This window comes from Anticarsia gemmatalis, chromosome 6 (genome assembly GCF_050436995.1).
Source record: "Anticarsia gemmatalis isolate Benzon Research Colony breed Stoneville strain chromosome 6, ilAntGemm2 primary, whole genome shotgun sequence".
In the NCBI taxonomy this organism is placed as follows: Eukaryota; Metazoa; Arthropoda; class Insecta; order Lepidoptera; family Erebidae; genus Anticarsia; species Anticarsia gemmatalis.
The window spans coordinates 1,531,696-1,548,167 of record NC_134750.1 but is presented as its reverse complement, the minus strand read 5'-3'; the positions used below and the strand labels follow the sequence as shown (position 1 = coordinate 1,548,167).

Here is a 16,472-nt window from a genome sequence, read left to right as displayed (position 1 = left end):
GATCAACCAACAGTCTACTTAAAAATAATAGCAGAAATTAAATTCAGCAACAATTTGTGTTATTACATCAGAGTAATATAGACGGCATAAGTTTCCTAACTTTACCTTCACGGCGTTAAGAAAAATGACGTGTTGCAATGTCCTCACAAGATGTCCACACTTACGTATGTGGAGCAAAACGTACGGACGTCCACTTGCTTTTTGTGGTACAACTTATAAGAGATCAGCTGTTTAAACGCAATCAGTATCTTGCTAATTGGCGTCGAAGCAACTCTAATACCTAGATAAAACTAGTCACAGTATAAGAAGTTAGACAATCTGTTAGGCCTTTATTTAAAAAAACTGTACCAAACGTTTGTTACTTCACACGTATCTAAATGCACATTTATAATGACCACAAAATTAATACTGTTTATCTTCAAAAAAATCTATGAAAGTAATAAAACACTGACAGTACTTGTACTGTCAGTGTTTTATTATTTTCCTTTTTTACTAATTTAAATTGTAAAATTTTCACACCTTTTACTGTCATAAAAAGCAATATAAAACAACAAATCCTCTTGCTTCTATGCCTAAATCGCTGTTTTCTATCACTTGCACCACAAACCCACGCATAAACGCAAGTCTTACAATAATTTGATACTGAATCATTATAATTACGAAAGTTATTGTGCCCCACATGGCATAGAGGGCGTTACGGACACCGATCGAAAACTATTATTTCATTAACATTCACTTATATAACAGTTAATTAGTTTTTGCTTAGGTTTATTGAATTTAATGGGTTTAATTTTTGTACTATAATTATTTTAGTTTATGGGAGGAAATTAAATATTATTTTTGCTGGTAGCTTTCTAAGGCTGTAAATATATTGGTCAGCATTTTTTGCAATTAGTATTGAATGTACGGTTTTTCGCCTTTTGGTGTATTTTTAAAAAGAAAAAAATATAAAGAGAATATTTTCTAATGACCCATACCAATGACTTGTATTAGAAATAACTATCACATGCTCTAACGGTGAAGAAAAACATCGTGAGGAAACGTTGCATGCCTAAAAGTATTTAATACATTTATTGAGGGCATGCAAAGTCCCCAACCCGCACTTGGTCAGCGTGGTGGACTCAAGTTTTTGCGGCGACCTACGAATGGAGGAAAAAACACTAAATAAAGTCTACGAATTGGCCCATAACGTGTGATTTCAGACTTCTAGTGCGTTACAATTGTTTGCAATTAAGAATTTACGGGTAAATACAGTTTTTAGCGAAGTTTTTCAGTTTCAGCCTAGAATTTATCGATATAGACTAGAAAAACTATGAAAAACGTAGCCACTGTTACACTTCGATGATAACCGTAACAGCACTGCATAAATGGTAAATAAATTATGTAGTATAATATTTTGTAACATTAGACTTCTACTATTTCATTTCCTAAAGATGTTCAGTAAGTGACCTTTATTTCAAGTTAGTGTTGCAAAGATTGTTCAGATGGAATCAATCAAACGTACTTACTGACATTTTGTATTAGAAAGTATTAGATATTTTTTATATTTAAATAAAATTGAAGTGTCTGTCTATCCAAAATACTTTTTTCAAGTATACAATTAACAGACCCACCAAGAATACAATGATTTTATCTGTTTGTTTGTATGTTTACTGTCTTAACCGAATTGAATAAGCTTTACACTGAAAGATTGGAGAATTTTAGGCTGACAACGAATAAGACCTTTGGCCAGAAGCGGGACAACATGGAATAGAAATAAATAAATACCTAATATAGGATGATTTATATCAAAAGTTAAAATGGGAAGTTTGTGGGGATAGATGTGTGCACTGTGCATGTATATTACCCTTTAACGTGATAATGACTCAACCGATTTTGATAAAATTTAGTAAACAGATAGTTTGTAACCTGGATTACCAAATAATATTTGGTACTTTTACCACAGGATTTTTTTTCGTGCGGGCAAAGTCGCGGGCAAAAACTAGTTTTTCAATTTAGTTAAACGTCGAAAGGTTTCATGGACGATTATTAGTCAAGATTCCCCTCGACCTTCAATAAGTATGGCAAGAATTTATAGATCATTTATTTAGCGATCTTCACCTAGTTTGTGCAGCGATTAATCAAATTGAATATATTGATGTTTTACGACTTTTGCCATTGATGTAATGTCTGCAAATGTTTTAATCTTGAACTGTCAAATTAAATGACAATCAGAACAGGCTCAAATTGTAATGGTACATTGTTATAACCTAGGTAACTGGGTTGTAGATGTCAAATAGGCAGTCGCTCCTCGTAAAACACTGGTATTCAGCTGCATCAGGTGAGACTGGAAGCCGACTCTAACATAGTTTGGAAGAAAGGTTAAGCCATGAGAGCAGGCTCAAATTACAAATTAAAATACAATTAATTTCGTACTAAATGTATTCACTAAGGTTTAAGATGAAATCAAACATTGGTTTAAACCCTAGTGATCTAATCTCTTAAAATAAATTTTTCGTCAATTCTTCTTTCGTTTTCTTTTACCCTATTAAACTTCTCATGCAAATATACTAGATTGTATGTATTTTGAATATAGTTGTGTTGTAAGCCAATTGTTCGTGTATTATTTCGAGCAATCCTAAACAAATGCAAACGTTTTGATTCTAGTTTCTATTAATTGTCTATTTAAATAACCGTACATGAACTGAAATGTTTTAAGTGTATTTACACGCTACTCTTCAACTGCTCTTAATTAAGAGCATCCAAGACCGCCCGATTCTTTCACTTACAAAATTGAAAGTAGTTCATTCGTCTTACTTTTTACAATGATTACAACATTAAAACCACGGCACAAATATGCAGAAACAATTCCTCAAACCAAAACAGAACGTATTAATATAATGACCCATGGGATCATTAAACATCGGGTGAATATACATTAGAACATTTAAATCATAATTTCATGTTCTAGCCAGCGAATGCTCGGTGCTACGATTGACGAATCGTTCTCTACACGAACGGTAACAATATACTCATAGTTGAATCCTCATAGACGTATATAGCATATAACTATAGATTATTATGAGTATTGTTTAATTGTCAAGCAACAATGCTTAAGTCAATATCCTACCTAGACTTTAGATACTTACCTACTTTATTATTGCTATCTCATTTATTTTTGGAGACTGTCTTAGTTTCAGTTGCATTCCCATATCAGTGCAATAAAGGACTTGTAACACATATTATGTTTAATTCTACATTACATGTTACAGTCACGTTCACTGTTCGATTCGCCAATTCGGAACACTTTCAAGTGCAGTGCTCAAATCTATACCCACCTTAAGTTTCACATAAAAAGGGACAATTCTTCTCAATCTTACCTCCAAAATAAACGTGATGATACGGTTGCATCTGTCTTAAGCAATGTATTTCACTTTTTCACTTGCATTTCAAGTTATATGTGAATTGGGCCGAGTGCTGATGCAATTTTTAAACATTTTTTTTCAAGGTGAAGACGTATTAAGACATTTTCGATTGCTGTAATGGTGATTATTATAATATTTTTGGGATTGTGCAATATTTTTGTTTGAGTTGTATAGGGGAAATGAATTTCCTTGTTGTGATGTGATAATAAATGCAGTATTTAAAAAAACGAGTTTTTTTATAATATTAAACTGCCAGTGTCTCTGAGAAATTCTTAGCAGAAAATCTCTGAAAAGGCTTTTTGGCCCGACCTAGGATTTAAACTCGAGACCTCCTGCGTGGCAGTAGCAAACACTACTGACCGCGCCACCGAGGCATTCAACTGTGAGAGCAGATGGGTATAGACCCATCAAAAGCTTACCTGACTTCAAAATCGAACCCAAGACTGTAAATTTGTTAGTTGCAAAAGTAAACTGTATGTAAATTATGCAATGTTAATGTATGTAACAAAAGCATTTACATACATAATTCTTTGTAAACGCGTTTATTATTTTGTACTTGTTTTATCATAAATCGTTACAGATTACACATTTTTAGGGTTGTTTAGGGTTGATACTTTGTTTAATACTACCATCCATATTTTTTTTACTCTCTTCATTCCTTTTCACACGCTGTCCACATTGCTTGATCATAATATTAAAATAAATGTAGGAAATTAATATATTGATGAAAAATATTGCTACTTGTTTAGCTTTAGTACAGTTTATTAAATAAAAATAAAGTGTCATGTGGTTGAGTTATACTTTGAAAACTAAACTATTAACCAATTCAGTTGCAAGAATTATAAAACAGGCTTAAATAATCCACGCAAGTGTAGCCTAAAGTTACCAATATAATGTCTTGCAAAAAAACCAGTACGTTTTATTCTCTACATTTCTAATCGCTTCGATTTAATAACTAATAGCCACGCCCTCTTACCGTCATCTCTTCTCTCGTTCACTGAACATTCACTTACATTCTAAGTAGTACTTAATCGAATTTGAAACATTATAGCACTTGACGCTCGTCAAGACTGTCGTTAGCTTGCACAAAACTCGCAAAAAGTTAAGGATGAGATGTCAATCAAATGTACATTATATTATCTTGAAGGAGTGTATAATATCTTCGTTTGTAATTTAAAAAAAATATTAGTTAATAAATACCTCGTTAAAACACGGCTGAAAATTCCAATATTGCTGATTTTGTTTAAAAATTATGAAGATTTTGTAACAACATTTCAGATTCTGGGTTAGTGTTTGCTTCACAAAACCTGATTATCTTTGTTATATAATCTTTTCCGAATTGTCTTTCCGGGTTATATTGCCAAATAATGTAAATAGGTATAAGGAGTCACAAAATAATGTTCATAGGTGGCAGCCCTATACCATTAAGCATTCGAATCACGTGTTAAGGTCACAGAAGCGCAAATATAAATTCATTTTTAAGTGTCGATGTATTAGTGTAGGTATGTTATGTTTTGTCTTCACCGACATTGTTTCTTGCGTTTAATTAAAGAAAAAGCCTACTAATTATAAAACTACTAGTTAGTAATATAGTACCTACACGAAAAGTATATAGGGTATTTAAGGAGTTGAGTAGAGTTTTGTGATCGTGCCTGGTTGACTTAGAGTGAAAATGTTTATAGCAGTTTGAGGCTTTAAGTTTACTATAAATAATCAACTGATTTTGCGTTTAAATGGCTTGTTGCCTAGCTACTTGTAAAAACAAGGCAACGTAGAAGTGGGAAAAAACTGTTCAAATTTCAGGTCAGCTTGAAAAATTGTTCCCTTAAATTGACCTATTAAGAAATTGACAGTGATTAAGCTGAGCGACAGCAAATACGATAACATTATTAACATATCTATACTAATATTATAAAGCTGAAGAGTTTGTTTGTTTGTTTGAACGCGCTAATCTCGGGAACTACTGGTCCGATTTGAAAAATTCTTTCAGTGTTAGATAACCCATTTATCTAGGAAGGCTATAGGCTTATCATTACGCTACGACCAATAGGAGCAGAGCACCTGTGAAAAATGTTACAAAAACGGGGAAAACTATGATTCTTATATGTGACGCAAGCGAAGTTGCGCGGGTCAGCAAGTTTGTAATATAACGCTTTACCTAGCGGCTATTTTCAAAATAACTACTCACAGTTAATGAACATGGAATATTATATTTACCGATTGTTAACTGTCTACTGATTGCAGTCTACAAGTATTACAAACTAAATACTAATAAAGCAAGAACATATTTCATTTACGTTATGACTGAGCTTTATGTTCGGCATTGTCGGAAGCTTGCGTTTGTTGAGAAACTGAAAGTCTATTAGATAGAGTTATTGCTTGAAACATTACTTTAAGATAGTTTCACGATATTATAAGTGTTCGAAAACCTTTCTGACAGATAAAACGGCAGCAATTGTATTAAATAATGTCGGTTTTCCGTTTGATAAAGTAACCGAAATTATTATTTTTTTCTTTTTTTTTTTAAATACAACTCCCGCACTGAGAATTGCTCTTGTGTCGCGGGGACTTTGACAAACATACAAACAACGAACACAAAGAACATCCAGACCCGAAATAACCATTTGTGGATCGCACAAATAATTGCTCCGTGTAGGAATTGAACTCACGATCTCTTGACGCAGTGGTATCGGCATGGCGATCTAAACCACTGCACCACGGAGGCAGTCGAAAATAGTCAAATTAATTCAGAATATGTGAAACTGGTGCTAAATATCATTGTTTAACCTGCGCAGTCAGTTAAAAGATAACATGTTAAAAGTGTAGGTAAGTAATAGATTATTGTGTTATATAGTACATTTTATTACGAAGGAAAGTCTAGTCGTGACCTTGCACACAAGGCATTAAGTAGTTGGAAAAGCTTCTATCTTCTTACACAGGACTAAAACCTTTTCAAAAACTATACTAACATCTATCTAAAACTGGGCAGGGTCAGGTGTCAGTATATTTCGAAAGCATCATAACTCAGTATGTTTTATTTGTCTGCGTTCATCTCATAAATAGCTGTATCTTTCAAAGGATAAAGGTGTTGCGCAAACATTTAGTTAAAATGTCATCTGTGTGTTCGATCATAATTAATCGTTATTTCGATATGCTTTCTATAATGTAGCTATTGTGTATTTTTGTTTGTTTTAAAATAAAATATTATAATAATTTTCTTTAGCAGACATCATTTTAACTTTTGAATTACTAAGTTGAATTGTTGTATGAATTTCGATTCTTCAGTCTAAGAAATTGTATTTCGTTTTACCAATTTTTTTAGTTTAAACACCTTAAAGTTCGATATAATGCCAAACTTTAGGTTATATGATCAACGCTGAAAACTATTGTATATGTTAAAAATATTATCAAAACCTGCAATAAATTTGAAAAATTTGAACTTCAGAACAAAACAACTTAAAAAAATCATTCTGTATTTTTTTAAGAGAACTATGTTCGTAATTAATAATTAAAATATTTAAGTTCAAAATATTCACGTTACATATTTTAAAAATATTATATACGTAACAAAATTGCGTAATTTCGTTATTATATATCAAGTGTTAACACATTAATAAATTATTGCACACATTGTTAGACTTACACAACATAGTTTGGACGCACGGTTGTGCTAGAGCCAAGTGGCGAGTCAGTAGCGCAACTCCCTACAGTCGATACTACCGAGAATTGAGTGATTGACATTTAAAATTCAGTGCAAAAATAGTTCCTACACCGCCCGCTAGAGGCGCTGATCAGAGTTTTGTAAAATATTTTGCGATAGCCAGCTGGTTGTGGATAGTCAATAACGGTAGAGAATAGCGTTACAGTTTGCAAATATAAACCATTTACGAGACTAAATAAGCCTTTAAGTTTTTATTTAAACTAATGTTTGAGAGAGGAAGCATTCTAGATAAAAACAATAATTATTATTTTTATTTGTTTCAGGTAATTTCATCTTTATTAAAGCTCTGCATTGCAACGGTGCTGCCGCTGAAGGCAAGTTTTCTTTAAGGAACCATACTTTTAAGATTTTACTTAAATCGATCTTTATCATTATCTCTTATGAGTTACAGATATACAAATCTTTTAGTAGAAATATAATTGAAACGGTTACTAAACTACGATAAGTATATATATGGAAATGAGATCTATGCGAAAAATGTCCAAAAAAATAAAGCAGCTGCTGGAATCAAATCACTAAAACCCTTACAATTGTTTAAATAGCTATTTTTCAAGTGATATATTTTATAATTTGAAGGTTTATTCATTATCTTATAATGTGTACAAGTCGCGAGAGTTTAAAATCGTTGATATTACTTATTACTTATTAATACTTAATTATATTTAAAGTAACTTGGCTCTAACACTTGCAATAATCTCAGTAAGTTTTACTACGAGATAAATTATATATAATTTTTGTTTTTATTATGTCTGCTACCTTTCACGTTAGCATGTGTGTAATGGCTGTCGGTTTGTTACGCACTCCTGTTTAGTTATAGCGTTTGTTTTCTGTTATTATTATGTCGACATAGTCGTGATAGATATAATAATATACTATGCAATGGTAGATAGATTTATCATGCAGGGTTTAAGTAAAAACCGCGGGTTTAGAAAATTTTAAAGACACTTTATGTCGTAGTGTATTCGATTATTTTATGAAAATGTACATATATTCCATGAATAATTGTTTCACAATTGGCTACGGTGTGCCTCATTTGATATTATGTAGTCGTTTGATAAGACAGGCAAGAAAATAGTAGTGCCTATATATCTGATAAATTTTCTTTTATAAATCAGAGCTAAGTATAAGATAGATCTCTTTACGAGTTACACGATATTATCAGTCTATTTAAACGTTTGATTTCAGTTTATAGGCTTTGGTTTCAATAACTTCTCAAGCTATCGTATCGGTATTTTTTTAATTATTTTATTACAGTCAAAGTAAATTATGTCTCAGGTGGACCCTCTATTTAAATAACACACATACATAAAAGAAAGTCTGTAAAATTACTACGAGCAATTAAAAAGGATTTCGCACTTACTTAATTTCTAAGTTACATAATCACTAAAATATTGCAATTAAACAATCTAGTATGTACTATGTACTGTTACAATTACAGGCTTAACTAATTGCCCAACCTGTTGGCCAACTAGTCGGCAAATGTTTACTTTGTATTAGAAATGGTTTCTGTATCGTAATGCGATAAATCTTTACAATACTTTCAAAACGTAGCTGGTTTTTGCTACTGTTCAAAAATGTAATATGCGGAAGATTTTATGATTAATGTGCTGCTTATTAAAATAAAATCGAATCGAAATCTGCTTAGTTTTTGTTGAAGCTATCGTAATAGAACACACACATACTCAACCTCTGTCATGGGAGACTTAACGTACAACCAGCCTTACCTTCATTAGTACCATGGTTACAATTTTATTCCATCGACATCATCGTAGTTTTTCCATTAAGATGAACACCTAGTAGCCGTGACAACTCCATGGTTCTAAAAAGGTTTCTTTACGCATCGTTTCAGAAATGCAGAAGCACTTGACAAGATAAGACAACAATTCCTAGGCCATGTATTACCACACCCATGGTTATATTCATTTGGTTCTTTGGTCTTTATCCCTATGAAGAAAGAAAGAAGATTGTAAATGTATCCTCAATACCTAAAATTATTGCCCTGATCGCCCATCATGTTCTCACCTCGTATATGTAATAAAGTTTGTAACATTTAAGTCCCATCACACTTAGGTGCTACTGACAAACCATCGCAGTTCTGCGCGAATAGCACCCTCAAATACAACTTGGTAAGAGGTTGATTATTAAAAAAGAAGTATAAAATCATAACTAATTCTAACATTTCAATATTAAAACGGCAACGGTTTAAGACAAGTGAATGGAACATCTCTTATTCATACATCCGTTGTTTTTAGTCGTTTTTTAATCATACAAGAGAAAGCGTTACAATTTTGATTCGCGAATGTGTATAGGCTTAGTATGTTATATTATGTAGGTTCTATGTTAGGTAGTAAAATGAAAGGCTGATGAAAGTTTAGACAATTTTTACGATCGAAAATTGTATGTACTACAGTGATAAACCCAGTCTTCTACGCCTAATATATTGAAATACATTTATCGTCTTGTGTATTCAGATATATTAATCTTGAGCACAGGAAGAAAACATCGTTAGAAAAACGTGATCTTTAAATCCTACTGCACATCACCTGCATTCTTTTAAAAACTTAGAAACCAAGCAGACTTTGTGTATCTTAAATTAATAACTACCAAACACTTCATAGACATAGACACTAGACTTGTAGGTACTTGACTTCCTTTAACCCGAACTTGGTTAGCGGGGTGGATTCAAGGTCTGACCCCAGCTTTATTTGGGGAGAGACCCTTGTCCAGCAGTGTAACACCCACATGTTAAAAATGAGAAAAAAATAACCAACTTCAACACTACAATCGTTAATGCTTTCATGAATGTGACTAAAATTGCAAACTACGAATCGCGTTTGTACTTCATACACTAAACACGATAATATAACAATCAGTCAGTAGATTATTCCTAAAATAAAGATGTAAATATTCGTATAAACCTTACAATAAACTAAGATAGACAGTTATTTAAGACTATCTCAGCTAAACTATACTAGGTTCTAAACTCCTATTCTTTCTACTAAATACCACAGAGCTAAGATTATTTAAGAATTTCTCGTTAAGCCCTCTATCGGTAAACTAACGAACTATAATATAATATAGAAACCTCGGTTTATCTATACTTTCTAAAACCTTCGAGTGCATTAACTCTGTATTACGAGTTTGCGTAGACTTGCCTATAGATGGCGTTGTCTTTATGAGAGTAGTCACGACATAGTGGTATCAGCAGTGCTAATTGTCTGCTATTATAAATTGAAACTTAAGTGGTCAGTTTTAGAGTTAGTTTTCAGTCTTACTAGAGTTAATCATACTGCTTGAAATGGTTTAGGATCTGTATCGGGAAAATAGGTTGCCTATGTTTCTTAGCACAGCATCCATTCCAGTGACGTCGAATCCACTGGGCAAATATTATGCAGGTAGCAATTGACAAATTAAGCTGCATAACTTAAAACTGCTTTTTTCAAAGTGCTATCGGTACTCATGAGTCGAGCTACCATAATTTACGGACTAGATATTGTTGTAATAAAAAGAAAATCTTAAAATAGTATTATAATTACTAAACCACAGTTTTCTTTTAAATTATCCATAAGGCTCAATATTGTATATTTAAATATAGAATATATTTAATCTCCTTATATCATCAATCCTTGTCTTGAGAAACACGGGAACCGGATTATTTCATAAATATGTAAATAATGTATTAGTTAGTATGCTTAGTTTTATACAACAGGAACTTACATCACACTGAAGGATATGCGATTTTATATTTATTATTTTAATTAGCTCTTCTCTGTTGGCTAATCTATAAATAACAAAAAAATATAAAAATCGTCTGCTTCTGTGGTCTGGGTGGTAGTGTATAGGCTTGCAAACTTCTTTTCTAATTTATATTAGAACATTTCCCATACACAATAGAAGCTCGAATTTTGCAAACGTGTCCGCTAAAAGCCCAGCCCTATGGTACAATCATGGACACAAGATAAGCATTCTAGACAGCGAAAAGCGCCTGTTTTTTTTAATACACTTGTAAACCTTCGGCTTTTAATAAGCTCGATATTATGTAAAACTCACAATAGGCTTCTACTGCTGGATAAGGGTCACCTTCTGCAATGAGTGAGGCGTTGAGCTCACCACGCTGACCAAGTGTGGATTAGAAATTTTGCATTCCTTGAAGAATTGGGCATCCAAAGCTTTTACAAGATGTTTTCCTTTACCGTTAGAAACAGTAAATAAACATTTCTAAAGATATGTATATGTTTAGAAAAGAAACCGTACCGGTAAATCTTAGAATTCTCGTAATAATTCACTATTTAAAACTAACGACCAGTGGCGTAACCACGGGTTTCCAGGTCATTAACAACTCACGTTAAACTCGGTAATGAGCGTGCGAATTTTCTACCAATCGCATACCAATAAGAAATGTGGAGATTATGCATGAGATGTCGCAATAATGAGTTACGATGGTTGCTTCTTGTGGATTAAAGACTCGAGTAGATTATGTTTGAAGAAATCGAGGTTTCCTTTATTAATAAAGTGAGTCAGATTGAATATAATATGTGGCCACTTAAAGCTTGGGATTTTTTGGTAAAATATCTGCAAGTGCCTGGTTTAATTATTATTGATTTAGACAACAAGTAAAAGAGAAGACAAAGTATAAATACATATTATTATTTTTGTTGTTATCTAAATATAATTTAATCAATTTCAATATTAAATTATATTTAAATAATAAATTTAAACCTTTGCAGTACGCATTAGGACCTAACACTCATGTGCTGCTTGTATGTCTTAAATATTTATTTTTCCTCCGTCTCTCTCCGCCGAATCTGAAGTGAATAAGACGGATTCCATACAACCCTTAATTTTCCAATTAAGCTTCTTTTCGTTTTTCTTCATCGGCATCATCCACTTACCCTTACGAAACCTACTGCCAAAAACTTCATTCGCCTGGAAATTTTCTTTACAAATTCGCACAAGCACCTATTTCTTCACAAAGTGCAACTCTTGCGCAATGAAAACGGTGAAACAGTGGATCAAAGCTTTTCCCAGCCTTGCTACTACACTTGCGGACAATATAAGGTGTACACTATAATTTTTGCACACCCACAATTATGGTTACTTGCTTACAAACTGATTAGGTAATGATTTGCGGCTTGTTAGCCTATAATTATGTGTACATTTGATTTCCTGCGCATTTCAATATATAGGTCGAAATGTAATTTGTTTGTACAAAATAGTTCCTTGATGTAATGATAGCGATTAAAACTTGATGATTGAACAAATAAGCACTAAAGAATATTAAGTGCTTTATATTCAGTAGACAAATATGTAGTAGCTTTTGTGTTAGTTGTCGTCACATTTTAGCTCTGATGAATGACACTACAGCGTAATTCAAGTCGCTGTAAATCTGAAAAGAGTCATGACTGAGTCTATAATAAATTGTTGTTCAATCGTCAATATAATTGATTCTCTGCTTTATTAGTGCCATCTTAACGATACAGCTTATCTAAACTACTGTTCAGATCATAACGAAGACTGTTGTAGTTATTCATGTCAATTGGTTTTTCTAAACTGTTCCTATGGCCCCAGATTAGTTGGCAGTTGCTATCGTGGGAATTGTCTTTTGCCTGGAAACGTTTACAAAAATATAGCGTGACTACAATGCTAGCAAAACGTGCCGAATTTTTTCATTATACATACTTTTAAAGATAATTTTCAAAGATAATACGTGATGTACTTATTGGTCATTTAATATTTATGCCACAGATGTAGAAATAGTAAAACAAGTATTTTATTGGGACGGAAATTAAAATAGTTGATGCCGTGACTGTGCGTTATTATGTTGAACTGGAATAGAGTAATTGTATGTGCTATCGTCCGTGGCTAATTAATCACTTCGCTTGTCATGTTATTGACGTACTAATAGGAGTACGCTTGACGAATCAAACGCAGAATATTTTATAACTTGCTCAGAAAAAAAAGGCTTTTTTTTAAACAGTTTAACGTAACTCAATACATAAACGATAATTATTATTTTTCTTGCGCTCTCGTTAAATATAGTATGATTTTTTTGTTAGATATATTATAATTATGGCTGTAGTTTTGTTAGCTAAGAACAAATTTACGTGATTTATTTTTCACGTATATGCACTATCATGTTTTGTTTAGTAAAATATTACTAAGTATGAAGTTTCAGACCATATTATTATTATTTTTTATTTTTTTTAATAACCCATATCTGTCCCACTGCAGGGCAAGGGTCTCCTCCCAAACGAGGGGGAGGGGTTAGGTCTTGAGTTACCATATTATTATCTGTCTGAAATATGTAATTAGTATATTGTATTAATTACAGACCGGACATACCTATAAGAGCCTCTTGATACAGGTATTTTACTAAAAACATTTTTTTACAACACAAAATATCAAATACATCAAATACTATACTTGGACTAATGCGAAGAAAAACAATTAAAACCTCGATTACAATTCAGATTTAATTATCAAATATTTGTGCGGCATTGTGTGCGATTTTTTTGGCCTCAATCGTACGAATGCGTGTGAGCATATATGCAACAATGGGACAAAGAATTCTTTGTACCTCGTGGGGTAACATGTGTGTGTTGTGTGCAATGTATGAGAAACCATACATTTTGTGTGACTTAACTGTTCTTATCTGTAGCGAGCTGGGAATAGTTTGAATGCGGTTTTTGGTTGATGTATCTATTGTGATTGAATTTATAGACAGTTGTGTAGAGGAAAGGTTCGGCAGATACTTTGGATAATGACTTAAATGACTGAAAGTAGTTAAGTAATATATCATCGGCAATAGATGTATGCAGGCCAAAAATGAGTTTATATATTAAAAATTATCAAAAACATCGGAAATAACATGTTTTCACGCAATATAGTTATACAATTTTATTGTGTAGCTGGTTTGCATGAGTATCAATAGAAAAATATGCATAGAAAAGTAAGCTAACTCAAATTTGGGTACATCGCAACACTAATTAGTCAGTTCTGGTGTTCATGCACCATATTACTTGAATATTCTAGAGAACTCAAAAGTATTAACGATAATAAAAAATCTGAGTACTACAGACATAGTAAATAATTTAAGCAACAACATGAATAAAACACCTGCCACGCCATGCAATAACAGAACATTACACTGTCGACCAAAAAAACAATACTCGTACACTTGACCCCATTATAAATAAATATTAAGTATGTCAAAATTAAGAACTAAGTTCACATCAAGGTCGTTGCGAACGTTACTCGACTTTTATACCATCTTACGTAAAGCTTATCTTGTAATACACGAACAGTTTGGACTTAAGACAAATTGTGAATGGAGTATTTTTTTTTTATAGAGTGATAGTGATTTTCGACGTTTTAAAAGATTAATTTGATGATGGTAAATCTGATTTTATTTTATTGTAAATATAGAAAAACGAATAAAATTGGATTAAAAATAAAAGTTTTTACCGATGTTTGAAATAATTGCGGGAATAATCCAAATACTACCGCTTTGAAAATGCATGGCATCATAAATGCTGTAGAAAATTTGGTGTATGCAGAATTATTACTAAAAATACATACATACAAAAAATCACGCCTTGTTCCCATATGGGTAGACAGATACCTACGAAACCCACTACGATTTTTCATAAAAGTATATTTAAAATGTATTTTTATGTTTCAATATGCTTCTAACCTTCTGTTTTATAATTTAATACTCAAATTACTAAATGAATACATAATAATATTTTTATATCAGATAAATTCAATTTACTGACGTATGTCACCAAATCGTTTGCATCAAAATAATAAATATTAATTAATCCTTGAAAACATCGAATAAGACATATTATAGTCGGACAAGTTAGTAGAGGGCCTTAATTTATTGTAGTCAAATGTTTTGTATATTTTTATAGTAAAGCTGTATAGGCCTCCGTCAGCTGAATAATCCTATACTTATATTCAAAAATCTGAATTTTGCAAGCCTCCGATGGTCGCGAACCTAGCGCACAAGACTCTTTACTAAATTATTGGACTATAATTGATTTGATTTAGATTAATATACTGGATTTAAGTGTATTTGAATAACAACTATATTAAACGGTTGGCTATTACGTCTTGTAACTATTTTTCAGACCAATTAAGCTTGAGTTGCCAATTTCTATGCAAATAACAGTCACGCTACGGTTAAATTAGTACAGGTATCTAAAATTGCAACTGCACCAATCAATCGAAGTTTGCTTCTGTGGTGCGGTTACTGGTCTAGACTGGTCCAGGGTTCGGTTCCCGGTCTGGTCTTTCTCTAATTTATTTTAGATAATTCTCAATAATAGTAATACGAAGCTTGGTTCAGTACGACTTACTCCTTATTAAATGGAACTAATACATTTGATAGCGAAACGCGGGTGTCTTACATACACTTTTGTCTCAACCTTCGAATATAACTAGCGGGATATTATAAATGTATCTACGCGATGTCATCAATCAGTACCTTCTATAACAACTTAACTACTTCGTTAGCTTGAAGTCTTTCATTCGGTATACCTTATCATAAAAAAGCAATATAGGATATCTAGAAACCTTTTAAAATTCAAACATTTATAATGATAGTAATATCCTGTAACTAACACCTCTACAATTACATTTAACTCGAAACATCGACTCGAGTTACGTATCGTATCTCGACGTGTTATTAAAATTCTCGTGTTGTAACACGTTATTTATTTGACTATATTCCATATAATTATATTTTATGGAAGCAGTATTATGAAACAAAAGCCCTTGAATTCTTTCGTAATTATAACGCAGTTAAAATAACTTCAAATTCTAATGGAAAATGTAGGGATGTTTCTCGAAAAAATATATTATCATATTTTGTAATATATATCAATTTTAATTTTAAATATTATTCTGTTTCAAAATCTGTATATTAATCACTAATTCTATCATTTGACATCTACTTTGAAGTTCTATTAAAAAATTCTGTATTATATTTTTTTAACAAAAATGTTCTCAAGTCCACAGTTTAAGTAATTGCTTTTTATAATGGCTATCGCATTCGCGGTGAATAAAATAAAAATATATATACTTATATTATACAATGGAGTGCAAGTAATTGTGAAGGTCGTTCTTTATGTGTGTTTAGGTACTTGGGTCTATTTGTACATTTCCTCAATACTTCGACATTTCCTGGAAAAGGCAAAAGCCATGCGAGGTCACATTCGGAAAATGCATTTTAGATTCCATAAAAATATACTGAATGTCTCGTATTCACTTTTTGCAAAGCATTTCCGCAATTTACTTTTATATTTTTTATAAATATTTGACCTTTTTATGAGGTTGTAGCGACA

The 16,472-nt window shown here is 32.2% G+C and overlaps 1 protein-coding gene across 1 annotated transcript in view; it reads left to right on the top strand.

Moving 5' to 3' along the window:
- The window catches only part of Ance-3 (angiotensin-converting enzyme Ance-3), a 179,870-nt gene that overhangs the window by 105,423 nt on the left and 57,975 nt on the right, over window positions 1–16,472 (top strand). The window lies entirely within an intron of this gene.